This window comes from Lolium rigidum, chromosome 1, assembly GCF_022539505.1.
Source record: "Lolium rigidum isolate FL_2022 chromosome 1, APGP_CSIRO_Lrig_0.1, whole genome shotgun sequence".
Lineage (NCBI taxonomy): Eukaryota > Viridiplantae > Streptophyta > Magnoliopsida > Poales > Poaceae > Lolium > Lolium rigidum.
The window spans coordinates 29,843,493-29,853,648 of NC_061508.1; positions in this window are offsets into that span (position 1 = coordinate 29,843,493).

Below are 10,156 nucleotides of genomic sequence, written 5' to 3' on the forward strand. Positions count from 1 at the left end.
GGCGATCGAAGTCCGGAGCGGAGCTGGGAACGTGCGCGTGCGTGGGCAGTGCAGCCGCAATATACAAACCTGAACACTACGCCAAAGCAACCCTCCACTCCATCTAACGTACACCTCATCCGGTTACCTTGCCTGGAGCTGGGAAAGATTTTGTTATTAGTGGAGTGTTTCCATTTGCATACATTACTACATATATATTCCTACAGTATTTCATTTTTACTCTTCTTACGAGAAAATCTTGGTGTGCCACTTTTTGACAAAAAATTATATTTAATATCGTGAAAATATGAATTACACTGTCCTAATAACAGTACATATGCACACGTCAAAAAATAATATTACAGAAAAAAGTTAAAAACAAATAAAAACAGATATTGCCAGAAGCAGATGTAGATAAGGATTGCAATTTTATCCACGGATCTGGGTATCCACAGATATTCGGTCCAACGGGCACGGATATGGAGGGTTGATTATGCCCACGGATTTCATAGCGTGGATATTCGATAACTCATGGGGTGGGTATGGGTAGAGGTTTTGCTCCATGGATATCCAATAGATATCCAGCTGACATGTGAGTACCACATGTTAGTGAAACATGGGATTTTACCTAGACCTAGCTGCCTCTCTCTTGAGGCCAAAATCATAAAAGGCCCGCTAAAACTAAGATTTATCCATCGATTACCACTTCTTTCATGGCCTCCCTCTCTAGGAGGGCTTGTTCGGCGGCCATCCCTTCCACCTCTCCGGAAGTTCGGCTCTCCTCCGCCTAGGAGATGCACCGGCGGACAATGAGTTTGCTCTCATCCCATCTCCCTTCTGCCTCCTCGTATTCATTGCCCATATATATTGCTGAAATGCTACGAAAATATTATCAAAATGCTGCTAAAATGTTGTTGTTATGCTCAAATATTTTATGTTCACGTGCATAGTGCGTACACACATGGATATCCGGATATCCGACGGATTTGGATTTGGAGCGACAACCATGCCCGTGGATACTTTCGTGGGTGGGGCGGAGCAAGGCTGATGGATTTGGACATGGATCTAGTTTTGGTATATCCATCCAAACCCGCTCCATTGCCATCCTTAAATGTAGACCAAATATGATGTAGACATGGACCGAAAAGCGGGTGTTTGCCTAACCATGAGACGACTTGGAAAATAAAGAAAAAAAATTAAGCAACACACTAAACTGACAAACTTGATCCCCTAGACTGTTCAATATACCGCGAAATAGGCGGAAGTTGAACCGTGGAAAATTCCTCAAACCCATTTCTTTTGGGATGGGCCACTTTGGGAGTTCATCTTGACAAGGTCACTTAGAGCATCTTTAACAGGACCCGTAAACACGCGAACTGAAAACTCTAGGTTCAGTTCACCGAACTCGTATTTATGGGTCACGGGCTCTGTTCTGCGCCAGCGACATCTGAACCCGTAAAAGTAGGATTTTTCATAGAATTCATATGCAACATGGTATAAACATCAATATACAACAATCGATCATAATTAATCAAATAATCATCCAAATTATTACAACAGATAAACAAATGTCTCAACCAAATCACAATAGTTTTGAAATAATAAAATAAATAAAGAAATGTCTCAACCAAATTACAACAGTTTTCAAACAATCAAACAAATGAACAAATATCTCAACAATGATACATCTCACACATAAAAGAATGGAATGGTAGGATCATAGGCGACGACTGTCGTCGTGGGGAACAAACAGATGCCATAGGATGGCTTATCTTGGGGCCGAATGGATGCTAGAGGATTCGGGGGAGGGTTTGTGACTAGATGGGACGAACTTCCGGATGGTTTCCTCAAGAACTTGGCGAAGGCCAGAGGTTGAAGAAGAAATACACAAGGAAGAACTCGCTCTAGATCACCATTTTCATTGATCTCCACAGGTTTACAGGTTTGAGGTTACAAGGTTCTGTCTCTAATGTCACGCGCGTATGAAAGAGGCTGCTCCCTCTCCTTATATAGGGGAGAGGGTGGCTTACAGGACAAGAAACCCTAATGGGATCTTTGACTAGACAAACTACTTTACAAAGATACTTTATAAAGCTACTTTAATCATAGATGACACCGGGGTCTTCTTTAAACAGGGGAGGCTGACGTCCTCCGGCTTCTTTGGCCGTCATCCTCTTCTTTGTCTTCAGGCCTTCGTTTAAAGCTACTTTGCTTAGCTCATCCTTGTCTTTTAGCTCCTGACGGAATCTTTGACCAGCTATCCGACATGTTCTTCCTTCCGGCGCTCCGGTATCTTTCCTTCCTGGTTCCGGTATACCCCTCTTGGGGATACCGGCTTAGCTTACTTAGCCAGATTCCTAACTTGGAGCTCCGGTATAAATATTAAACCGGTACCTTGATGGATAAGACCATCCGGTTTGGCATGCCTTTGGCATACCGGGGGTCATCCCCCCAACATTAGTCCCCGAAGCTGGTATAGTCTGGTGGATTCTATCCAACAGACCATGCCAGGTTCTCACGTTCTTGTATACCGGTTTAATCAGTCCGGTGCTCAACTTGGTTCCGGCATCTTTGCCCGGACTCATGCCTTCTCTCTTTGCAAGGCATTCTCCGGCTGCTTATCTTCCGGCTTCTTAGTCATTAAATACTTCCTCGGCGAAGTCGAGAATATATCGGGTCCTGCGCCTGACAGAGACATGCGCACTGTGACTGTCGCGCCAGTGTCAGTAGTCACTTCCGTTCGGCTTCCGCGCGCGCATTAATTGACCCGCACCGGATCCCAACCACTTCTCCGGATCGTGTGTGCCTCCCTGTGGCCCTTTTCTTCCGCGCGTGTATCTTCGCGCCACGTGGCTACACGCGAGGCGAACCGTCGCGGCCCACGGCTGAACCGCTACGGTTCGGCGGTTTTTAGCCCACTTCTTTTTCTTTATAAGGTCAAACCGTCCCTTCTCCTTCCTCTTCTTCGCATTCCCCATTCGCTCGCGCAGTACTGCTCCTTGCTCGTGCGCCTCCGCCGCTCCTTTGCTCGCTCGAGTTCCGCCGCCCAGCAAACCCTCACGAGCGCGCCGCCGGACGCCGCCGGACTTCTCCGCGGGAAGAACTTCCGCGGCGCCTTCTTCTCTGCCGCGACATTGAGGTTTCTTCAAGTTCTTCTCCACCTCGCCGTCGCCGGACCTCTCTGTGCACAGCGAGCCCGCCTCGACGCCGGCGGTCACTTCCCTGTGCGACTCTGCCGCCCCAGGTTAGGCCTTATTCACGTTTACTCCTCTTTTGCTCGCAGTTCAGATCTTGGGTTGAAAGCATATTTATTCTTTCCTTTTCTTTGCTTTTTCTGTCCTTCGTAGATCTTCTCGCGGGGGTAGTTCTTAGGGAATCTGTTTTTTCCGAGTAGATACCGAAAACTTCTCGAATCCGAATGTCTTCCGAACAATACGCTTCCACCTCTTCCTCCAGTCACCCGGAAGATCCCGCATCTGACGGGGTCAGCGCAGATCTCGCGCAGATGGAAAACGACAGCTCCCAAGAACAAGATGCCGGAAGCTCTAGCCAAGCTTCCGGCACTGATCTTTCCGAGGTCACCCGCGGAGCCTGGATGGGCTCCAGCGTTAGCCAGTACGAGATTGACTGGTTGTACCGGTCCCGGAGGATTCCGGAAGGAGTAACCTGCCGGATTCCCGGCGACGAGATCGAACCGGTGCTCGAACCCGGCGAACGTGTTGTCTTTCTCGCTCACTTTGAGCGCGGCTTCGGCCTTCCCGTCTCTTCCTTTTTTCGGGACTTTCTTGATTTCTACAAACTCCAACCTCACCATCTTCCCGGCAACGCCATCTTCTACCTTTCTTGCTATGTCACCTTCATGGAGGCATACATCGGCATTCGTCCCACTCGTGAGACGTTTGCTCGATTCTTCGCCCTTCGGATTAATTCCGTTCAGGGCTTAGACATTCCGAAACCCAAACCCCCCGTTCAATGCGGGTCCTGCATCATTGGCTCTCGTCAAGCGAGCCCCTTCTTCAAATTCTCCGGTCTCGAGTCATGCCGGTCATGGCAAGGGACCTTCTTCTATGTTAGGAACAACGGCGCCGCGGATCTCATTGATCTGCCTCCTTTCGATCCGGCGCCGCCCACCAAGACTAACTGGAGCTATAATCCGAAGGAGTCTCACAACGAGACAAACCGGATTATACGCTTCATGAAACAGCGCATGAAGGACACCAACCTCTGCTCTGACGACATCATCCGCACCTTCATCTCACGCCGGGTGCTTCCTCTTAAGCGCCGCGCCCACAAGATGTGCGAGATGTATGGTCCCGGCGATCCTACCAAGATCACCGGCCTCCCTCTCGACAAGAAGGACGTCGTCCTCAAGGCCGTGCAGATCTGCCAGACCTCCATGCCGGAAAACTGGGAATGGGGCCTCCGGCCTCTTAGCTCTACTAACCCTCCGACCCAAGAAGTAAGAATTTACACAACTCGGGTCGGTTCTCCGGAAGCTTTTATTGCGGCTAACCTTCTTTCTTTTTTGTTCTTTCAGGCCAAGGACTGTTTCCCCGGCATCGAATCCGACAAGCGCGGCCGTTGCCGGAAGCGCGGTCTCGACAAGTTCGACCCCGACCCCGTCATCTTTTGGAAGGACTTGAAGATGGGCCGGACTCCAGCCGCGCGTCTTGGCAAAGCTCCGCCGGAACCTTCCGGTTCGTCCGATGAATTGACCATTCTTGAGGTAGCTTTTCTTTCATTCCTCTCATACTCTTTTGCTATTGTTCTTCTGTAGATGTGCCCTCAGCCAACCTCAACCCACAGGTCCATAAGCACGTGGCGCCGCTGCAGGCCGAGGCAGGCAAGGAGTTTGTGGATAAGCTCATGGCCCAGGGCCAGAAGAACAAGACGCCGGCCTCTGATGCCGGCTCAAGCCAAGCTCCTCCTGCCAAACGCTTCCGGACCGAGCCCGTCGCGGGTAAGGTCGTTGCCATGAGGCGCCGCAAGGGCAAGCAGATGCCGACGGCCACCGGGTAAGGCTTCTTTGGTCCGCTCGTTCTGTTTTCACCAAGTTCTTTTCCGGTTGCTTTTTTCCCAACTTTGTTCTTTTCTTTCTTTCAGCCCCGCGCTCAAGCTTGGCCCCAGGCCTGAGGGCTCTGCCGGCTCGGCCCGGACCTCGACTCCTCCTCCTCACTCCAGTCCGGCACCATCTGGTGCCGGCAACACCTCTGCCTCCCCTCTGGGGGGCACAACAAGTTCGGGGCGCGCGGCCCCTACACCGCCAGATCCCCGCGCGGAGGAGGACCTTGCCTCCCCTCCAGAGACCCAAGACACCGGCGCCAGCAACATGGGCGCCGGAAAAGACCCTGCCGGGCGGGCGGAACCCTCTGTTCCTCCCGTCCTCGAGAAGAAGAAAAGGAAGAAAACTTCCTCCAAGCCTGCGCCGGAAGCTTCCGCGCCGGAAACCTCTGCACCGCCGCCGCCACCGGAAACCTCTGCTCCTGAGGCAACCGGGCCCACGCCAACGCCTCCACCGACCCAGGAAACTCCCGCGACCGCGCCTAAGCCGCCGCCGGCATCCCTTAAGATCAAGCCGGGAGCGTCGCGCGGAAAGGGTACGGACGGCAGCTCCTCAGGCGGTTCGCAGCCCTTAGTGCTGCACACCGGGCCTGCCGCCATGGCGGTTCAAGACAAACCGACCGGCCTCTTGGGCCGGATCGTTGAGCTCAAGCGCGGAGGCCAAGAATTGGGGCCTCTCCTTCCTTACGCCCAGCGCCGGAACGCTGCGGACATCTCCGCAGCTACCCGCGGCTTGGGGAAGGACCGCCTCCCAGCGCCAGATCCCGCCGGCCCTCGCTCTACTGAAGAACACTTCACGCGCCTCAAGCGTGCCGTGAAGGAGTTCGACAGCGCGTGGTACGACGCCACCGCCAACGTGGTGGTAAGTTCTACTACTTTCCCTTGTAAATTTTCTTGATGCCGGTTTTCCTCTTTTCCGGATCTTGTCTATTCTCCCAGTCCCCGAGTTTTGGGTTTAGAGTGTAACTCTGAGCGCGAAACTTCCTTTTTAAAGAATTTCCGAAACCGGCATCTTTCTCTTAGTAAACCGCGAACTCCCAGTCCCCGAGTTTTGGGTTGAGAGCTTGCTCTTAGCGCGAAACTTTCTTTTTAAAGATGCCGCAAACTCCCAGTCCCCGAGTTTTGGGTTGAGAGCTTGCTCTTAGCGCGAAACTTGCTAGCAATGCACGAAACCGGCATTACCAGTCCCCGAGTTTCGGGTTAAAATCCTTTGTTCTTCACTAACATCATTTCCTTCAACAGAGCACGGCCGACGCCCGGAAAGCCCTCTTTGAGGAGCTTCTATGGGAGCACCGGAGCCTTGCTGAGGCGCACAGCAAGTGCCTAGGTAATTTCTCGCACCTCCGACATCTTTTCACCGGAAGGTTTTTCTTTTCTTCGTGACTTACAAGTTTTTTGCACAACAGCTATCCCGGAAGCCTCCATTGAGGCCCTCAAGGACCAGGTTGCCAAACTCCAAGGTACAACTTCTATCTTTCCGGTTGACTTGCTTCTCACTTGCCTTTGTGTTTTGCTAATATCTTCTCTTCCGGCTCTTAGCTGAAAAGGAGCAGCTCATCCGGGATCACCAGGAGGCCTTGGACGCCCAAAAGGAGATCTCCAGAGAGCTCAAGGACCAGGCTATGCAGGCCGGAGTCCGGTACGCTGAGGAGCTGAAGGCCGGCGAAGCTGCCGCGGAGGCCAGGCTAAACGAGGCGCTGGAGGATGCCGGCAATGCCAATGCGGTGTTGCAGGCAGAGCTGGAGGAGGGCGCCAAGGCGCTAAAAGCAGCCGAGGGCAAGGCCGCCAAAGCGCACAAAGCTGCCGCGGAGGAGGCCAGGAAGGCCCGTAGAAGCAGCCGAGAGCGAGGTTGCGCGGCTGAAAGCGGAACAGAAGGAGTACGACCTTCTGGTCACGCGGACTGACGCGCTTGCCCTCCGTAAGTTTTTCCTTTTCTCTTTTCCGGTTTCTGCTTACAAGCTTACTCGTTCCGGTATCATATACTTAGCTTTTGTTTGTCTCGCAGGGCTCTTTCCGGACTCCCAGGCTCACGCTATCAAGAAGGTTGCGGAGCACCGGGCAAAGCAGGCCGGCGACAACTTGGGTGCACCTTGGGATCCCTACGATCACTTGGTTGCTCTAAGCGCGCGGATCTCCCACATGCGCTCAGTGGATCGGAACCTTTCCGACATCCCTGAAGTAGCCTCCCAGCTTTTCAAGACCCTTTGGCCTGGTGAAGCGGTGCCGGATACCTTCTCCCTCATCGACCGACCGGCTAAAGGCGCTCGCAGTAGGATCCGGGAGTGGCAGTGTCTCGCTGCCCGCGCCGGAGCGGACTCCGCACTCCGCATCGCCTGCTCCTGGTATCCGGAGCTGGACCTGGATGCCTTCATCGGCGTGCGTGAAGGTGCTCCCACTGATGTGGATCCGGTTCTTACCGCTAAGCGGCAGGACCGTGCGTACCACATCGCGGAGTATGCCGACATGCGCACCTTCATCCCCCCTCCTGAAGATGTCAAAGATTATCTGAGCGAGGAGGAGGAAGATGAAGGCGAGGACGTGCCACCGCCAACTCCTGATGCCGGCGCTGCTCCCCGGAAGCCCCCGCCGCCCGACCTTGTCATAGATATCACCCGTCCCCGATTACTTGTCATAAAACTTGTTAAATTCTACCCCGGTATGCCGGGGTTTATGATGTAAGATAAGACTTAACCTTTTGGTTTGTGCTGCAACTTTTATGCCGGTAAGCTGTACCGGTTAACTTATTAAGTTATGTTTGACTTGAGATATTTGCTTGTTAATTTGCTTTTTCTTGCACTGCAATGATTCCGAAATTGTTTCCGCATCCAATTGATGCACACTTGGCTCTTTTGCCCTGGCTCTGCCTACCTTCTCTGGGCATTTTTGGCGTATGAGCACAAAGTTCTTTCACCAAGCAAGCATTTTCTTGAACCTAGAAATAACTCGAAATTTTTGCAAAAAACCGGTATAACCGGGGTTAGTTAAACTTTTCCGGATTGTTCTTTCCTGCTCTCCCTTTCCGCAGTTCATGTGCTTGTCCCCTACCGGTTTATCTTGCTTGCCATGAAGCCAAGTTATGGACAACAGCAAAGTCGAAGATTCCGGTATGGTCTAGCACATTACTAAACCGGAAAGAAAAAACGTTCAATAAGCAACCGGCAACAGAAAAAATAAACATGTTTCATGCAACTTAATAAGGCAAGTCCCCGAGATTCATTCGAGGTTCCGACATCTTTTTATTCATAGCAATTAAGGTACAAAAAAGGAACTCTTACAAAGACCACTTCAAGAGTAGAAAGGACGCAACAAAGCTACATTCCATGGGCGTTTGGTCTCCTCTCCCGACTTGTCCGCCTTTCCTTTCTTCCATTCCCGTGCATCAATTAGGTAATAGGCATCATTGTGGAGAGCCTTGCTCACAATGAAAGGTCCTTCCCATGGAGGGGAAAGTTTGTGCCGGCCTTCAGTGCGCTGCACCAGGCGTAGCACCAGGTCCCCTTCTCGGAACACTCTTGGATTAACCTTCCGGCTATGATAGCGTCCGAGGTTTTGCCGATAAATGGCTGTTCTTGCCGTAGCTAGTTCTCTTGCTTCTTCTAGCAAGTCCACATCATTTTCCCGGGCCTCTTTTACCTCTTCTTCGGTATAGAGTTGCACCCTTGGGGAATCATGGAGAATGTCGGTTGGTATGACCGCTTCTGCTCCATAAACCATGAAGAATGGCGTGTATCCGGTAGACCGGTTCGGAGTTGTTCTTAGACTCCACAACGATCGATGGTAGCTCATCGATCCAACATCCCGGCGATTTTTCCATTGCATCAATGAGTCTTGGTTTGATACCGGAAAGTACCAAAGCATTCGTTCTCTCAACTTGGCCATTGCCTTGCGGGTGCGCCACCGAGCACAAATCCAACCGGATGTTCTTGTCTTCACAAAATCGTTTGAACTCTCCTTGAGCAAAGTTTGTGCCATTGTCAGTTATGATATCGTGCGGGTATCCATACCGCGAATTACATCTTTCGGGAACTTTACCGTCGTGTGGCCATCACATTTTGCGATAGGCTTCACTTCCAGCCACTTGGTGAACTTATCCACCATTACCAAGATGTGGGTCATGTTTCCCTTGCGGTTTTAAATGGTCCAACCATGTCCAGGCACCGGACAGCGAATGGCCAAGTTAGCGGTATGGTTTTTAAACCGGATGCTGGGGTATGGTTTTGCTTGGCGTACCTCTGGCACCCATTGCATTTTCTTACCATATCCTCCGCATTTTCCAAAGCCGTTGGCCAATAGAATCCATGCCGGAACACTTTTGCCACCAGCGCCCTTGACGAGGCGTGGTGCCCGCATTCTCCTCGATGAATCTCCTCAAGCATTTCTTTTCCTTCTTCCGGCTCCACACATCTTTGTAGGACACCGGTAACACTTCTTTTGTATGCCTCACCGTTGATGATAGTGTAAGCTTTGGACCTCCTTTGTATCCTTCTGGACTCATTTTCGTCAACCGGCAAGGTGCCGTTGACCAGGAATTCCTTAATAGGTTTAACCCAAGATGGCGCTTCTCTAACCACAAACACCGGCATGTCTATGTCCATGCTGTCCACGAGCATTGCCTCCTCCGGCATGGGTGTCGTAGTCCCCGAGTTTACCGGTACAGTCCCCGGGTTTCCTTCGTCAATCTCCATTGGCACCACATGCGACTCCGGTACGAAAATTGATTCCGACTCCGGACTTGGCTTGATTGATGGAATTCTTAGATGTGCCAAGGCTATTCCGGGTGGAATTTCTTGCCTAGATGAGCCCAACTTGGATAGAGCATCTGCGGCTTCATTTTCAGCCCGCGGCACATGGTGAAACTCACACCCTTCGAAGAAGCCGGCAATCTTTTGCACATGGAACCGGTATGAGGCCATGTTTGCATCTTTTGCATCCCAATCTCCGGAACACCGCCGCACCACCGGATCTGAATCGCCGTAGCAAATGATCCCGAGCGCTCCGATTTCTTTTGCGACCTTAAGCCCATGTATCGCAGCTTCATACTCAGCCGACGTTGTTTGATGCCCTGAAGTGTACTTGTAAAACATACCGGAGGTGATCTCCCTTAGGTGAGGTGAGT